General features: G+C 40.3%; 1 long non-coding RNA gene across 2 annotated transcripts in view; it reads right to left on the bottom strand.

Annotated features, from left to right (window-relative positions):
• The window catches only part of LOC142010231 (uncharacterized), a 263,641-nt gene that overhangs the window by 106,815 nt on the left and 137,734 nt on the right, over positions 1–19,092 (bottom strand). For both annotated transcript variants that reach the window (XR_012644737.1, XR_012644736.1), the window contains one exon: positions 15,458–15,568. This is a non-coding gene — a long non-coding RNA (uncharacterized LOC142010231). The remainder of the gene's footprint in view (positions 1–15,457; positions 15,569–19,092) is intronic.

Below are 19,092 nucleotides of genomic sequence, written 5' to 3'. Positions count from 1 at the left end.
TATACCCTATATATTTAAATGGCCCATATATTTTAATTTATACATTTTCTTTGTCTTAGCTAGTCCTTCACAACACTCCTATTGGGTAACTTCTGGTGTATATCTTCAAAATGATATTTCCTCTTCTTTTTTACATACTCTGATGAAAAGTTAGCAGTGTTGATAGCTAAAACCTCATCACTGGTACCTGAGTTAGCACCCAGTGAAATTGATGATGCAGTTAATATCTCAAAACAATTGTTCCATGCTCTTTGCAAACTCAAACAGACATCTCTGCATGAGATGTTACACTTTCTTCACATTTGAAGGCTTTCATTATAATAGCTAGACACTCACTTTTTAAAAAATACAAATGAAGACAGGACTCTAGAATAAAAGAGTTCTGCCCCTCTCAATACAACTATACTACTTAGCTAATTTTATACCATAGCCCTTAATCCACAATTACACAGACACAAAACCGTATTCACATTTGAACACTAATATACAGAAATTACTAATGTTTGCTTTATTCATGAGTGGGTTTTGAACCTTCCAATGCCTGAAAAGGCACATCCTTCCTATGAGTCTGACTTTGGCCACAAACACTAATTATCTGTAATTAGTTGAAGTAAAGAGTCAACAATGTAAATTAATGGCTAGTTCCAAAAGCAAGGCTTGGCATTTTTTTTCACCTTAGGCATAAGTACTAAAGTCTACTTGAGCCTCATGATTTAAACAATATTTATGAAATCAAGTTCAGTACCAGAAAATATAATGAATGCTCTAAGAAGTTATAAGAAAAGTGAGAAATGTGAGCATGTACTTTCATGCAGCTAGGCATCTGATATGGTTGATATATTTGTCACTGAGAAATTTATTCTGCTAAAGTAAACTGTAAGCTCACTCCTGCAAATTGTACTATATGTATGGAGTAGTTGACTCTTGTAGCCCCCATCAAGGTCAGCAGGACTATTTAGATTAGCATGGTTACAATTTTCTGAGTTATGTTTCAGTAAAATTCACAAGCCAGTCACAGGTAATAAACAAAACAAAAAAGCAGTCCAGTAGCACTTTAACGACTAACAAAATAATTTATTAGATGATGAGCTTTCGTGGGACAGACCCACTTCTTCAGACCATGAAGACTCATCACCTAATAAATTATTTTGTTAGTCGTTAAAGTGCTACTGGACTGCTTTTTTGTTCTGATAGTATATAGACTAGCACGGCTATCTCTCTGTTACAGGTAATAAACAAAAATTCATGGAGGCCTGTGATATGTTCCTGACTTTCACTAAAACCAACCATGATTAAATAGGGAGGGAGGAAGGTACAGAACCCACCACTGCTGGGGCTTTGGGTCCCCATTGTCACATATCAGGGTTCCCCCCAACCACTGCATGGCTCTTAGCTGGAAGTTGTGGGGTGTGTCCATGGCAACTGGTTCCCCGCCAAGTGACATCTCCAGCCAATGTTCCAGGGGCCAAATTGGAAAATGTCACAGAAGACTGTGGAAGCCATGGATTCTATGACTTCCATGACCTATGCGACAAAATCTTAGCTTTATATATGAGTAATAGTCTATGTGTGTCTGCAATGGTTTACAGGACAAGGTGCAGTCTAAATGCAGACGGAGGATTCAAAAAATAAGCCACGTGAAAAATGACAGTGTATTTTCCTTAGACTATCACAGCATGGGGCTTCACCTTAAATTTGCTTAGAATACATATACACAGAAGATGTGAAGCAGAACTCTGTGAGAGACTGAAACTTTGTCACTCTCACCAAAAGAAGTTGGTCTATTAAAAAGATGTGACCTCTCCCACCTTGTGCGTCTAATATTCTGGGGCCTTTGCAGCTATGACAATATTGCCTAGAATAGGAGCTTGGTTTTGCACAAAGGATTTGAATGAATGTATCAAAGTGGCTGACAACTTTTAAGCTGAAGTATACACTGAGGACTCGTTTCCCCAATCACCCTGTCATCCTGGTTATGTTTGGAAAAAAGTGCCAGGCACCCAAAGCCTGTTTTGTAATTTGCCTCCACTTCAATTTCTTAGAGTTCTTTTCTATAAAAGATACAATGGAGAGTAATTTGAAACATCATTCCTGGTATCATCTCTAAAAGGCCTGGAATAAATGTCTAAGAGTATGCATTAAAAATGATAAATTTATGGAAGCTGAGAGGTCATGGGACAGTTTTCTTAGAATTGATTTATGACATAATTATGTCATAGAACTGGTAAATGGTTCAGATTTTGGTTAAAAACACCAAATGTGTGTTAATAAGATAGTGAATTTGTTGATATCTAATATTTAGGCCCATTAGTTGAAATTAGTTGAAATTAGTTGAAAACAACAGTGCCATGCTGTTCAATCACAAGTGAATTTCAAACCTATCCAAGTGAAGAGTCAAAGGTGCAGCTCAGACCAGAGCACAATACTGAGAACGTGGAGGTTGACGACCATTTAGATAAAATCTGTTTGAAGAGGCAGGGCATGCTCAGTGAACAAAGACGTTACCTTCATTGCCCTCGGAAGCAAGTAGTGTACAATTGTGTACTTGGCTGTATTAAAAATACAAGCTGACATGATAATGGGCAGTAGGCGGTAACACACAGTGTAAGCACTGAGGACCCAGGTACTACAGCTGTTCATAAATGTGTGTCAAAATGAAATTTTGAAGAAAAATTGGAAAATGAATGCGGAGTCCTGGGACACTGCCTGCCTCCAAATGTGAAGTGTCAAAAGCACTGGGTATCTAACCCTGCTCATTGTCCTCTCCCCTGGTAGATCTTAACATCTTGGATGGAACACTAAAAGCTGCAGTGTGAATTTCAGTTTTTATGGGTACACTGAAGGGAATAAATCTGTTGAACTGAAAGTGAGAGAGAAGATGTCAGTATGTTGTTGTGCCTGAGTGTCCTGATGCTTACAAGCTAATAGTGCTTGCCTTCTGTGATTGCGTTGCTTCAGTTTACGATTTCCTTGCATTTTAATGCATGTGGAATTGTGAGGAAATAGTTAACCACACTTAACATTAAATTAACAAAGGAGTTAATGTGGAAATGTTATATATGTATGCACACTGAAGTTAAGTGAATCAGAAAAGACTGTGAGATGAAAAACCAGATGACTCCAGAAACTCTGTGAGTACTTTTTATTTTGCTTTATCCTTTTCGGAGTGTCAGAAAAGAGGAGAATCACCAGTGATTTTAATTAAACTCTTTCCTGAGAGCTCCATAATCTTCTGTTTTTAAAGTGAGCTAACTCACCTGCAGTGTTGTTTCTTAGTTCTCACAGCTCTTTTACAGTCATTATTGTGGCTATTAACCTTGGGATGGTAGAACCAAGCAGATAGTCTACTATTTATACAATTAATACAACTTTCCTTCCTCCCTTGAGAATCAGAGTTATGATCAAAACAGTAACAATATCCTGTTACCTTTCTTCAGATAGCATTAGCAAAGAATTTATGTTTGTTAAGGTTGTAGAGGAGCTTAGCAGTTAGGCTCCATTAACAAATGATTAGAGGAGTGAATCACCATAATGACCTATGTCTACATAAATCATAGTGGTTTTCTAAAACAAGTTTATAGCCATCTCTGCAACCTAAACACCGTACCAACGGCCTCATATGGTTGTTATAACCTTAGAGAACAATATTATTAAAATGGTATCTTAAATAAAAATTTTATTGCCTTTGGGAGATTGTCAAATCCACCTAAAAGATGTGGATGTCCAGGTTCTTCTAGAAATTAATGAAAATTGCATTTTCAAATCCTCTTCTACCTTTGAAAGTCACATACTGAATATTCAGTAGAACTTTCTATTTCACTAGGATAGGATCATAAGATTCTCAGTCCACCAGCAAAAGGGACCATCATTCACACTTTTAATGCAGCTTTCAGGGATGGTGTGCAATGCCTCACAACAACTTGGAAAGAAGATCAGCTGCTGCTACACAAGGTGCAAGGAGCTCTAGGAACCGGGAGTCCTGGTAGTGTATGTGAAGACCTTGTGACACACCGTCATCACCCTGCCCCTCAAAACCCTGCTGCAGAGGGCCCTGAAAGAAGCCATCCTCTGCCACTATGTGAGGAACCTTAAGCCGGCCGAGGGCAAAGTGTTTCAGATGACTAGCAATTTGGACACCAATAACCACTTCTTCTGTGGGGGCAGTTTCATCCACTTCACAGACTGGTGGTTCGCCAGCTGGACCCAACTGCATCCCATCAATGACCACTAAGGTGTTCGTGACAAGTGGTGCAGGAGATGTGGCTTTGCTGAAGAGATGCTACCCCATATCCTGTGCAGATGCCAGACCCACTCCAGGGCCTGGAATTTCTGCCACAATGCCATTCAGGACTGGCTGATCAAAGCCATCCTACTGACCCTGGGAAGCATTGCTATGGGCTCCGTCATTCCCAGAACGGACACCCTACTGCAACCCACCACCATCAAGACCAACAGGGAGTGGAAGAAGTTCATAATGGTGGACGTCACAGTGTCTCTCAAGAACCAGACCTAGGCCTTCCACAGAGGCCACTAGCAGACACACTGAGGGCCTGGGGCTACTAGGTGTAGATTTATACCCTCCTCGTGCGGGTCAGAGACACATGGGACCCCAAAGCTGCAAGTGTGTGGAAGCTGTTGGTGCAATGCCCAGCTCATGAGGCAGCTGATGGTGTTTCACACTATCCAATGGTTCTGACACATCTGCACAGAGCACATCACAGGCCACCAACAGTAAGAGGATCAATGACTGAGACCACTGATGAGGGACACAGTCTGGGGAATCAGCCACTTCCTTCACTCCCCTTGCTATACCCCTTTATCCCTTCCTCCCATGGGTCGCCCTGGCTACATTTATATTTTGCTGTTCAAACCATGAATTCAATAGGAATGCCCACATGCTTATAGTTACTGACAAATTCCAGTACCATTCTGAACTGGGGCATGAAGAAGCCAATAAGAGGCTGATTTACTTAATTATATGCTTAGGGAATTCCATTGGTGTTCAGAAAACCACTTAAGTCCACACCTAACTTTCAGTCCCATAGAAGTTAATGTGGTATAAGGACATGCTTAAGTTCTTTGCTGAGACCTTTCCTGTTCCTATTATTGCCCTCAAATGGAGACTGTCAGGACACACTCACCCCAGCATACACTAAATCCAATGCCTAGTAGAGGGAGTTCAATGTAATTGGATCTGCAATGATTCTCACTGCCCGTAATCCAGATGTCAGAATACCCAAAGCACTGAGATGCTTCAACAAATAAGACTCCCCTTTCTGCCTCATCCTTCAAGGATGAATATAAACAAATAAAATAAGTATCTAGGGGCATAATTAGAAAAGCCCAGGCACAAAATGAGATCAAATTATCCAAAAACATAAAGGCTGTGTCTACACAGGCACAAATCTTCAAAATAGCCATGCTAATGGACATTTCGAAGATTACTAATGAGGCACTGAATTGAATATTCAGCATCTCATTAGCATTAGGACGTTTCCGGCCATGGCACTTCGAAAGCACCGCTTTTGAAAGCGTGCGGCTCGGCTCAGCTTCACGGGGGTCCTTTTCGAAAGGACCCTGCACCTTTCAAAATCCCCTTATCCCTATCACTGATCGGAATAAGGGGATTTCGAAAGGTGTGGATCCTTTCGAAAAGGACCCCCATGTAGCCATGTTGAGCCGTGCACTTTTGAAGTGCCGCAGCCAGAAGCGTCCTAATGCTAATGAGGCACTGAATATTCATTTCAGTGCCTCATTAATAATCTTCGAAATATGGCTATTTCAAAGATTTGTGCCCATGTAGACACAGCCAAAGGGTAACAAGAAACCGTTCTGCAAATACATGAGAACCAAGAGGAAGACCAAGGACACAGTAAACCCATTTGTCAATGAAGAGGAAAAAAATGACAGGAAATGTGAAAATGGCAGCGGTGCTTAATAACTAGTTTTGTTTTTCACCCAGATGGTTGATTACGATTGGGCGCCAGTGAAGATGAGATAGGTTGAGAAGCCAAAATAGGCAAAGAGCAAGTTCAAAATTATTTAGATTAATTAGATGTCTTTAAGCCACCAGGGCCTGGTGAAATGCATAGTACAATACTCAAGGAGCTAACTGAGGAAATATCTGAGCCATTAGCTACCTTTGAAAAGTCCTGGACTATAAGAGAGATTCCAGAAGACTGGAAAATGGCAAATATAGTGCCAATCTCTTAAAAGGGAAATAAAGACAAGGCAGGGAATTACAGACCAGTCAACTTAACATCTGTTTCAGGAAACATAATACAGAAAAATAATAAAGGAATCAGTGCGCAAGCAGCTAGAAGACCATAAGGTGATAATTAATAGCATGGATTTATCAATAATAAAACATATGAAATCAACCTAATAGCTTTCTTTGACAGGATAACAATATGTGAATGGGGGGGAAGCACTAGGGCTACGTCTACATGTGAAGCCTACATCGAAGTAGCCTATTTCGATGTGGCGACATCTACACGTCTACACGTCTACACGTCCTCCAGGGCTGGCAACGTCGATGTTCAACATCGACGTTGCGCAGCACCACATCGAAATAGGCGCAGCGAGGGAACGTCTACACGCCACAGTAGCACACATCGAAATAAGGGTGCCAGGCACAGCTGCAGACAGGGTCACAGGGCGGACTCAACAGCAAGCCGCTCCCTTAAAGGGCCCCTCCCAGACACACTTGCACTAAACAGCACAAGATACACAGAGCCGACAACGAGTTGCAGACCCTGTGCATGCAGCATGAATCCCCCGCTGCAGCAGCAGCAGCCAGAAGCCCTGGGCTAAGGGCTGCTGCACACGGTGACCATAGAGCCCTGCACAGGCTGGAGAGGCAGTGTCTCTCAACCCCCCAGCTGATGGCTGCCATGGAGGACCCCACAATTTCGACGTTGCGGGACGCGGATCGTCTACACGGTCCCTACTTCAACGTTGAACGTCGAAGTAGGGCGCTATTCCGATCCCCTCATGAGGTTAGCGACTTCGACGTCTCGCTGCCTAACGTCGAAGTTAACTTCAAAATAGCGCCCGACGCGTGTAGCCGCGACAGGCGCTATTTCGAAGTTAGTGCCGCTACTTCGAAGTAGCGTGCACGTGTAGACACAGCTTAGAAGTGGTATATCTAAACTTTACTAAGGCTTTTGATACAGTCTTTCATGACCTTATCATTAACAAACTAGGGAAATACAATCAAGATGGAGCTACTATACGGTGGTGCTTGGATAACTACTACCAGAGAATAATTACCAATGGTCCACAGTCATACTGGAAGGACATAATGAGTAGGGTTCCACAGGGATGAGTTCTGTGTGCACTCCTGTTCAATATTTTCATCAACAATTTAGATAATGGCAGAGTGCATTTATAAAGTTTGCAGATTATGCCAAGCTGAGACGGGTTGAAAGTACTTTGAAGGATAGAATTATAATTCGAAAAGATGTGGACAAATGGTCTGAGGTAAATAAGATAAAATTCAACAGGACAAATGTAAACTTACTTCGCTTAGGAAGGAAAAATCAGTTGCACACATACAAAATGGAAATGGAGTGTCCATGAAGGAGCACTATGGAAAAGGATCTAGTGGACCACAAGCTAAGTCTTTGTCAGCAGTATGACACTGTTGCAAAAAAAATCCAAACATCATTCTGGGATGTATTAGCAAGTGTGTTATAAGCAAGACATTAGAAGTAATTCTTCCATTCTACTGCATTCTGATTGGGCCTCAGCTGGAGGATTGTGTCCAGTTCTGGAAGCTACATTTCAGAAAAGATGTGGAAAAATTAGAGACAGTCCAGAGAAGAGCAGTAAAAATGATTAATATTCCTTCTTTCCTAGAATATACGAGCTAGGAAAGAAGAGTGTAAGAACTGGGTTTGTTTAGTCTAGACAGGAGAAGACTAAGAGAGGACATGATTACAGGCTTCAAGTACACAAACATCTGTAACAAGGTGAAATTATTCTTAACCTCTTAAAACAGGACAAGAAGCAATGGGCTTAGATTGCAGCAAGGGAGGTTTAGGGTGGGGCATTAGGTAAAGCTGCTTAACTGTCAGGGTGGTTAAGCACTGGAATAATTATCTAAGGAGGTTGTGGAATCTCTATCACCGGAAATTTTTAAGAGCAGTTTAGATAAACACCTGTCATGGGTGATATATTTGGCATTCGGTCCTGACATGTGTGCAGATGACCAGAGCTGATGACCTCTCAAAGTTCCTTCCAGTCCTATGATTGAGTTCCTTCTTACTGACACTGGATTATCTCCATGCTGGGGAAAGAGGGGAGAAGAAGGATCCAAGTTTGCCTCAGAAGAGTGGGAAAGGAGCTACTTCTAGCAATGATAGGGGATAATGCAGGGTGAGAAAATGAACTGCAGAGCTAGAAATCTGATCTGAGATTAGTCACTGTACTTTCTACTAATCAGCTGCCCCTTTCTCTCTTCAACTGTGTCTACACCACCAACCTCTTTTGAAATATTTTTCAAAAGAAGGTGCTCTTTCAAAATATTCAGCAGAGTATCTACACACAAGAAGCATTCTTTCAAAATTAAATTGAAGTAATTTGGCACTCCTTTTGAAAGTGCTGTTCCACCCCCATTTCAGGAAAAGCACCTTCTTTTGAAACCTTCTTATGAAAGAAGACGTGAAGATGCTCCCCGGTCCCTTTTTTCAAAAGAGCAGTCCCAATCACACCTGATTTTTCAGCCCCAGGCCCATTCTTTCAAAAGAGCGGGGACTGTGTAGATGGTCTCTTTTGAAAGAGCAGATCACATTTTTGATCCGCTTTTTTGTGTGTGGACACACTCTTTCAAAAGAAATTCTTTCGGAAGGGCTTCTTTTGAAAGATCTCTGTAGTGTAGACATAGTTTTCCTGATTCATAACCTCTAAACATCTTTTCTCTCACGTTCAACAGGGATGCCACGTTTTTAGATGGATACAACAGCGTGACAATGAAAATGTTTTATAAATGGGGAAGATAAGAATGTACAGGAATTAAATGATCTTTAACTTCAGCAAGGTACACAGAACATTTACTTTTAAAAAGTAAAATGCATGTGTTTTCCTATCTAAAGTGCTGCCTGAGGATTTGCACATTAGAGCAGGGGAGGAAGTCTTATCACAAATGGCAAGTCTTAATGTGTTTATTAACATTTCAGTTATGAATTTTCAGGTTTAATTGTGCAGTGCCCTACTGGTAGCCTAACCCTAGAGTTATGCAAAGTGCAAATTTGCTTCCTATAAACGTCACACGGACTGAAAAATGATTGCAGAAGTGAACTATGGTGTCCATTAATTAGATAATTACTGCTGCATATTTTTTCTCATAAAATTCTCAAATGGTAATAACATATTGGCAGGAGTCAGGAACCTCTTGTGTCACTGAGACTTCATCTGTGTAATTTTATTCTTCCACATTAAGTGGCTAAATACATTTTTAATTAGTAAAATTATCATTGCAAAAATAAAAATGTGTATTATCAAAAGTACCACTGATGTTATAGAGAGTGGATTCCTTATTCTCAGTCCTACACGAACTGGACTCTTTCTGAATAAAGGGGCAGATTTGCTTGGCCCTTTTATGGGGTTATGAAATAGAGGAGTGGGGAAAATGCACATAATGTTCCTTTTCACAAAACTCTACCTTTTATACAGCTCACCTCTCACCCAAGCAAAATTACATCCTCTTTCCTCAGAAAGTCAGAGTCTGTTCCCTCCTTCAAGAGCACACGCCCATCTCTTGAGATCTATGCAGAGACAAAGGGATGGTTGAGTGTCTTTGCGTGGTCTCCCAGTGCACCTGTCCATAGAACAGAGCTAAAGAGAGTTATTTGTACCCACTGAGAAGAGTACAGAGCTCAGTAGCTCCCATCTTCCACTTCCAAATTATACCCAGTGACTCAGAAATGAAACAAATTTGCTCTGAGAGTCACTGAAACTCATTTATTCCAGGTACGTGTATGTCTATAGCACAGCAGCAGCACAGCTGTACAGACACCATTGTGCCGCTGCAGCGCATGTGGTGCAGATTCTGTATGCTTACAGGAAAGAACTCTCCTTTCAGCATAAAGAACCGACCTCCACAAGCAGCATAAGTGATGTCAGCATGAGACGCTGACGTGGCACAGTGCACATGAATGCATATGTTGGTGTAACTTGTGTCATTAGGGAGTAGGGGAATATTCACATCACCAAATGACATAAGCTATACTGACTTAAGCAATGGTGCAGACACAGCCTTAACACAAGGATGCTGCTTTAACGGTTACTCTTCAAACTGGAGTGAAGCAGAAAATTCAAAGTTCTGCTAACTGACATGTCTCTGAGTGTGAGAGACCAGGCATCCATAAAAAGGAAAAGTCAGCAGCATATTACCCGACGTAACAGGAGTGTGGGCTACCATGGTGGCCCAAAACAAAAACCACTCATGCTAGCTGACAAAGTGTTCACTATTCAGTCTGACAAATTTACTGTACCTCTTTACTATTTTTGTCCATAAAAATATCACACTGTAAGTTATCTAATAAAAGCTTCTCATATATTGTTTATAATCATTGTGAGATGTATCTTCAGATGATCTTTGGGGAGTTATGTGTATATATTTTGAAAATATATCCCAAGAGTCTGAATAAGGTATGAGTCAGCAACAGTCAGGTTTACTTTCTGATGAGAAGTATGTATCAGCTAGCTAATGAACATCTCATTTAAGCATTGTATTGTTTCACAATAAGCCTTCCATCCCCAGTTTGAATTAGATGCTAATAGATAACAGAGGCAAGTGAAGTCTACCAGAAGAACAAGCAATGGAGAAGAGGATTCTTACCTGGAGTGCACATCAAAAATTTACTGGTTTATTTCTGGGGGACAAACATGACATTGTTACCAACAGGGAATGCCCTAAATGGCACACGGTGCTTGTGAACACTTGGATACTCAGGTTGACTGAAAACCAGAAGATCTGTCAAAAAACTGAACCCTTGAGAGAAAAACTCTATTATTAAGTAGGAAAGTTTTCTACAGGCTGTAGACCTATGATTGTTGTTCTAGACATGTAGCCATTTCTGCTTGTGCTTATTATCCTTTTTCACTGTCTTAAAACTTAACCTTGATAAAAAACTTAAGATCATGTCACTGTAAAAATTCAGGACTATGATGTTATAAAGGGCTTGATCCTGATTTATACCAGTCAAACTGTATGCACCATGTTCCTTTGGGGACAATTTATTTGTAATTTTTGTTTTCTTCTTAGCTTTTCAACGACAGAGGATGGATATTACATGGAGCAACTTTCAGAGGTGCTCAGCTGCTGGAATGTACCTATAATTAGGCAAAGGAATGAATGGCAAAGCCCTGAAGGGATTGTTTGGATAACCGGGAAACTTATTACATCTGGGTGCTGACACCCAGTTGACCATAAGCAAATCAAGGAGGATAAGAAGATGACTCACAGTCCTGACCACCTTGAGAAAATTCCAAATGCATGAGCTAACAACATGTGGTGAAGCATCTGTAGGTCTGCCAAGGTGTTCACTGAATGAATTAGAGAAGTAGAGGAGCAGGGTCTTATGTGTACTATTAATGTTCAGTTCTTTTTCCACCTTTCATTGAGTCCAGATGTGGACTCAACATACATATTCACCTACTTTGCTCTCATCCAGTTACTCTAGCTTTGGCAGTAGAAGACCGCTAGATCTTCTTCACCATAATGAAAGAAACAAACTTATCGAATAGGAGGAAACCAAGGATGACATTTGGATTTGCAGTGAGTGATGTATCTCTGCAAAGAAGGTGAATTCCGTACTGTATACTCGTCCAGTTAACCAAACACCTTCTGAGATTCTCCAATAGCTATTTATGAAAGACACAGTCCTTTTAAAAAGCATTCCTACTACCTAATGATCATGCCAGGACTGATCATAACTACTTCATCCCATGTAGAAAAAACTCCTTCCTGTGAAATCCTCTTTGTGTGGCCTGATGCATTTAAGAGAAGGAAGGTAACTGAATGAGCTCTCCTCTGACATCTGCCAGAGAGCAAGTAGAGTTGACTGGATGAACAATATATTATTTGAAGTTTAACTGGGGGATATAGAGGCATAAACTGTTCAAGTTTTGTTCCTGGAGCCAATATTTCAGATACCATTATTCTGGGAATCACCTCCGCAAGACCTGGTCAAGGGCTGGGCTTGCGGTCACCCTGACAGGAGTGAAAAGTATCAGAGAGGTAGCCGTGTTAGTCTGAAGCTTCGAGAACAACAGGAAGTCTTGTGGCACTTTATAGACTAAAAGATATTTTGGAGCATAAGCTATCATGGGGAAAGACCCACTTCGTCAGATGCGTGAGTGGTGGGGGGTGGTTTCAGAGAGGTATTTAGAGAGTGGGGTCCCAGGAAGAGGGAGGGCCAGAGCTGCCAAGGTCTATTCAGCAAGGTGGAAATGGCCCAGTATCAACAGTACTTATCAAAAGAGGAAAAAGCAAGTCAGATCAGACAGGGGGATGTGAGCCTTTGTCAGAGTCTAATGGGGAGATTTTTTTGTTTCAAAAGCGTCACCCTGTTTTGTTTCAGAGCTGTCCAGGGACACATATAGTGGCACATTTAACAAAAAAAAATTTAAAAATCAAATGGAGAGAAAAATCTCTGAGCTGCAATTTATTTGCAAATTTGACTCCATTAACCATGGATTAAACAGAGACTGGGAGTGGCTCGCATCTTACAAAGGCAGCTTCTCTGCTCTGGGTGCTAATATCTCCCCATTAGACTCTGAGAAAGGCTCACATCTCCCTGTCTGATTTGACATGTTTTTTCCTCTTTTGATAAGTACTGTTGATACTGGGCCATTTCCACCTTGCTGAATAGACCTTGGCAGCTCTGGCCCTCCCTCTTACTGGGACCCCACTCTTTAAATACTCCTCTGAAACCACCCCCACACTCATGCATCTGATGAAGTGGGTCTTTGCCCACAAAAGCTTATGCTCCAAAATATCTGTTAGTCTATAAAGTGCCACAAGACTTCTTGTTGTTCCTGACAGGAGTGACGTTTGTAAAGGTTGGGTTACAGACCTGAGTCAGAACCAAAGACTACTTATGTTTGTGACTTGCTTCTGAAGGCATTTCTCTGGCTGGCTGGGACTCTGTGTAGGGTTTCTTATACTACAATCTCTTTATTTTTAAACCTGAACTGAGGGTAGTAACTGAATCCTGTGAAGGGAGCAGAGCATCAGATCAGTCCCCAGCTGACAAATACAGCCAATGGCCAGAGTAGAGGTGCAGTTGTAGGCTACCACCAGCAGCAGCCACCACCAGCAGCACCTAAATCAGAGCTCTTAATTACAGCCAATGGACAGAGAAAGGTGGCAATTTGGACTACTAAGAAGTGCTGAATGGGAAAAGTGTTACTTAGCACTGAGTATATGAAGAGTAAATGTGAGGGATTACGGGTCTCATTGTCCATCCCACCTAGGAACGCTGGTGAGGCCTTCCTGACCCAAATAACTCAGCTGAGTGTCACTATAGCAGCTTATCTAGTCAAGCCCAGTGCTGCTTAACAGTCTAGACCCAGAATTTCCGTGGACTTTCTGACCAACCAACCAACTAATTGATTGGGAAAGTGACAATAATGCATCAGACATTCATGGCTGAAGAGGAACAAAGATAGGGTTTGTGAGTCATAGAACTTGGGTTAATGATGCTAGACACTCTTAAATTGTACAATTTAAATAAAGTTACACTGCCTTTACACTTCCACACCCAAATGTTTCCTGTTTACAACTTGTTGGTCACTGTGCTTGAGAGTGGAGAATAAGTTGCCTACCCAGGATTCCCAATGTGATGTAAATGTGTATCAGTTCCCTGGTGATTGGGTGGGGTCTCAAGCTGAAGTTATTAATGTGTTAGAGAAATACTGGAAAATGAAGACTGAGCCTTTGACTGGTCTTGGTGTCCCTGGCAGAAGGGTTACACATGCATCATGTCTCGCCTTAGCTAACACAACCTATCCTGATTATAAAGATTGTTACTTTTTTAAGTGAGAGGAGAAAATATGAGTCAGTCAATAAAGAATATTTCATGTATTATACATTGAATGCACCATTAATGACTGGGAACAGATTGTAAAAAAAAAAAACTTTGTTTTACTCACTGTAGACAGCACAAATAGAAAACTATGCAAAATTAGAGCAGAAATTGTCAGCAGATAATCGTAATTTACTGTCAGTATTAAGACTGCTTACATATTTCTCTTTAAAATTTGTTTTTTGAATACAGTATTCTTTATTATAAGAGTCCATAATGGAAAGGCTTCCCATGCTACTGCCCATGTTTAGTTTCACAGTTTATTTTTTTGCCACTGAGACAGGGAAGAAAAATATATTTATCTAGGAAAAAGCTAAGTCAGTCACACTCCATATTTTAAGACAGCCAAATACCATGCACAACTCATGTCTGTTCACTTTTTTTTTATTAGTAGCATTCTAGTGTCACAATAACCATACTTCCACAATAAATCTGTATTTTCATGTGCTCATGACATGATCAAGAATAATTCTCCTGTGACTGAAGTCTGGGGCTCTTTGTAGCTGACTGAAAGATGAGATATAAAAAAAGAAAAAGAAAAAGAAAAACAATCTGGGGACAAATTGTGACATCCCATTTTAATGTAGATACCTTCTCTTTGCCAATTCTGTAATCTAGTTTTTGCTGAGCAGATCCCAGCCTGTATGAGAAAACAATGGGGCTGCCTATAGACATAAATACTTGCTGCCACAGAGTAGTTTGTAGTATTGGGGCCTCAGAAAGTATGAACAGAAGCCACTCAAGCTACATTTTTAAATCAGATAGTTGAGTATTCTTTGTTATTTTATTTTCCATTTCACTATATTATTCGTGTTTTGTTCACCATTTTGTCATCCCAGTTATACGGCAGCATGGCACCACTGGCAAGCCATGAACCATATTACGTACATTCACAAAGCTGTAATTTTTAATTTTTGACCACCTCTTAACACACAGATCTAGAAAAGGGTAGGAATTAGCATGGCAGAATAAGACAAATATGGAATTAGTCAATACAGTTGGGTAGAATACACAGGAAAATAAATATTTGTTTAACCCCAGAGCATAGTATCATACTGAACTTTTTATCTCTCTGAATTCTATTTTTTGAGCATTGTAAGTAATTTCTAAGACAACATTTTTCATTTGTAGATTAACTTTCGAAAGGTGTTTTAAGATTCCTTTGAAAAACAAACTGCAAGAAAGTTGATCTTTCCTTGCTCTGCTGTTAGATGGTTTTAATTAAAACTGGACCAACACATACAAAATATACCACAAGGAGGAAACCTGCCTTGCCAGAGGCATGAATTGCATGACCTAAATGGTCTTTTCAATCTCCAATACCTATGGTTGGTAAGTAAGTTGTGATATTTAAAGAGGGATACCTGTTTACTTTTAAGGATTCCTTCTCATAAATCCAGCTGAGAATAGCACTTATTTCAGTCTCACTTCATCTTTTCCACCACAAATATGCCAAGAAACTTCACATCCTTTTGCTAGAAAGTCAACGAATAAAATACATATGAATAAAAGTGCAACGTGAAGTTCCTACTTGTCAGATTGGGAAACAAATACACTATATACCAATAAATACACACTCTGATACAGAAGATATAATCAGCTTTGTTTCTAATGCTAATAACCCAAATTATATGATCCTTTTGTTTTCCTTGAAAAGCTGAGATAAGAACCTAGTATGCTAGGTACCACAACAATTAATAGACTGTAAATGGTTACATTGTTGCTAAACAAATGGGGCTAGTATAACATCCTGGGAGGTTTGCTCTGTCCCAGTTCTGCTATGTACCCTTTCACACTTTCCTTCATAATGAGTGGTCCTGTAGGCATTACCTGCTGCATAAGATGAATCATCAAGGCAGTGATAACTTGTTAGCAGATAACTTCTTGCATTTAAAAAAAAATGCTAAGTCCAGGGTAGCCTAGCCATTGAAAGCATTTTATTGTTGCTGCTGTTATTCCCAACTCCCTGTGCCCAAGCCCACAAAAGGACTTAATTGCCGTTTGTGTTGTTTTGTCACCTGACATTTTGAAGAGAGGTAGAGAAAAATGTATACATTCAGTAACTGATTAATCCCATAAAATACAGTTTTAACAGATATGCTGCACAGAATTTCTGATTCACCTTTCTCTAACTAGTAGCTCTGCAACACCAGCATAGATTCATAAGGGCAGAGATTTATCCTGGATGCTGACCCAAGAAATCAAAACATTAAAGCAAAAAGGCAGTAAAGTAGCGCTTTAAAGACGAACAAAATAATTTATTAGGTGAGCTTTCATGGGACAGACCCACTTCTTCAGACCATAGCCAGACCAGAACAGACTCAATATTTAAGGCACAGAGAACCAAAAGTAGTAATTAAGATTGACAAATCAGAAAAAAAAATTATCAAGGTGAGCAAATCAGAGAGTAGAGGGCAGAAGGGGTGGGGGGGGAGTCAAGAATTAGATTATGCCAGGTACGCAAAAGAGCCCCTATAATGACCCAGAAAATTCGTATCCCAGTTCAACCCACATGTTAATGTGTCAAATTTGAATAAGAAAGAGAGTTCAGCAGCCTCTTTTTCCAAAGTAGTATGAAAATTCCTCTTCAGTAAGATGCAAACTCTTAAGTCATTAACAGAATGGCCCACTCCATTAAAATGTTGGCTGTCCAGTTTGTAGATCAGGAGTGTTTTTATGTCTGTTTTGTGCCCATTAATTCTTTGTCTAAGAGAGTTTGAAGTCTGTCTTCTGTGCCAGGAAAGATAACTGAGCAAACAATTAAGGAATTCATCTGCAAACATCTGGAAGAATATAAGATGATAGGTAACAGCCAGCATGGATTTGTAAAGAACAAATCATGCTAGACCAATCTAATAGCTTTTTTTTTGACAGGATAAAAAGTCTTGTGAATAAGGGAAAGGCAGCGTATGTGGTATACCTAGACTTTAGTAAGGCATTTGACATAGTCTCGCATGATCGATCTTCTTATTAATAAACTGAACAAATATAACTTAGATGGGGCCACTATAAGGTGGGTGCATAACTGACTGGATAACCTTTCTCAGAGAATAGTTATTAATGGTTTGCAGTCTCACAGGATGTGCACAACAAGTGGGGTTCCACAGGGATCTGTTTTGGCACCAGTTCTTTTCTATATCTTCATCAACAATTTAGATATTGGCATAGGGAGTATGCTTATTAAGTTTGATACCAAGTTTGATACCAAGTTTGATACCAAATGATACCAAGCTGGGAGGGGTTGAAACTGCTTTGTAGAATAGGCTCACAATTCAGAATGATCTGGACAAACTGAAGAAATGGTCTGAGGTAAACAGGATGAAATTTAATAAGGACAAATGCAAAGTATTCCACTTAGGAAGAAACAATCAGCTTCATACATATAGAATGGGAAGAGACTGTCTAGGAAGACGTACAGTGGAAAAGGACTTAGCGGTCATAATGGACAACAAGCTAAATATGAGTCAACAGTGTGATGCTGTTGCCAAAAAAGCAAACATCACTCTAGGATGTATTAACAGGAGTGTCATGAGCAAGACACAAGAAGTCATTCTTCCACTCTACTCAGTGCTCATTAGGCCTCAGTTGGAGTATTGTGTTCAGTTCTGGGCACCACATTTCAAGAAATATGTGGAGAAATTGGAGAATGTCCAGAGAAGAGCAACAACAATTATTAAAGGTCTACAGAGCATGAGCTATGAGGGAAGACTGAAAGAACTGGGCTTCTTTAGTTTAGAAAAGAGAAGACTTACAGGGGACATGAAAGTGGTTTTCAAGTACCTCAAAGAGGGTTGCAAGGAAGAGGGAGAAAAAATGTTATCCTTAGCCTCTGAAGATAAGATAAGGAGCAATGGGTTTTAACTGCAGCAAGGGAGGTTTACATTAGACATTAGGAAAATCTTCCCAACTGTCAGGGTGCTTAAACACTGGAATAAGTTATCTAGGGATGTTATGGAATCTCCATCACTGGAGATATTTAAGAGCAGGTTAGATAGATACCTATCAGGGATGATCTAGACAATGTTTGGTCTGCCAAGAGGGCAGGGAACTGGACTCGATGACCTCTTGAGGTCCCTTCCAGTTCTAGTGTTCTATGATTTTATAAGATGGGTAACATCAGTACAGCAACGCCGAAGTTCCAAGGAGCGAATATAGACTCTGCCCACAGTCTAGTGATCACAAACATCAAGATAAAACTCAAGAGAAAGTGTAAAACACAGTTTAAGAAGAGAAGAGAAGTGGCAAGGCTAGGCAACGAACAAATAGGGAATGCGTAGAGAGCAGTGCATGAAGATAAAATTAAGAATGCCGCCACAAAGAAAGACCTAGATGAGAGAGTCTATGGGATAGCCATGGTGGTACAAGAGGCAATTAAGCAGACTGTTCCGGAAGAAGAGAAGATCAATAAGAAGTGGATTATACAGGAGACACTGAAGTTGATCCAAGAGAAGAGAAATTTGAAGATCAGAAGGGATGTTTCCGCGAAGGTGGAACAGCAATATAGGGCAAAATGCAATGAGATAAGGAAAGTGATGAGAAAGGATAAAGCAAAATGATTAGAGGAGCAGAATGAAGATATAGAGAGGTATTATGATGAATGTAAGATCAGGGAGGTGTATAAAATGATTAGGAATATTAATAGGAAGTGGCAGCCGAAGCAGATGGTGATGAAAGATGAGAACGAAGAGGTGCTCATGAGCAAGAAGTTTGTGCAGTGATGGATATGATATTGCACCGACCTGTGCAAAGCACAGTTGGACCCAATTGTCTCAGAGAAACTGATCGAAATATCTCCACTGAGCATCAAGAGTGAGACTGATATTTCAAAGGAGGAGGTAGAAAAAGCAGTGAAATGAATAAACAACAAGAGCCCTGGAAATGATAAGATCACAGGAGAGATGATCAAATATGGCAGAGAAAGTATGATTCAGGAAATGCATCAGCTATGTTATATAGTACGGAAAGAAGGGAAGGCACCTAAGGAATGGACAAGATCTGT

The sequence above is a fragment of the Carettochelys insculpta genome, chromosome 3 (genome assembly GCF_033958435.1).
Source record: "Carettochelys insculpta isolate YL-2023 chromosome 3, ASM3395843v1, whole genome shotgun sequence".
NCBI lineage: Eukaryota > Metazoa > Chordata > Testudines > Carettochelyidae > Carettochelys > Carettochelys insculpta.
The sequence above is the reverse complement of the archived record's forward strand: the minus strand, read 5'-3'. Positions and strand labels throughout refer to the sequence as shown.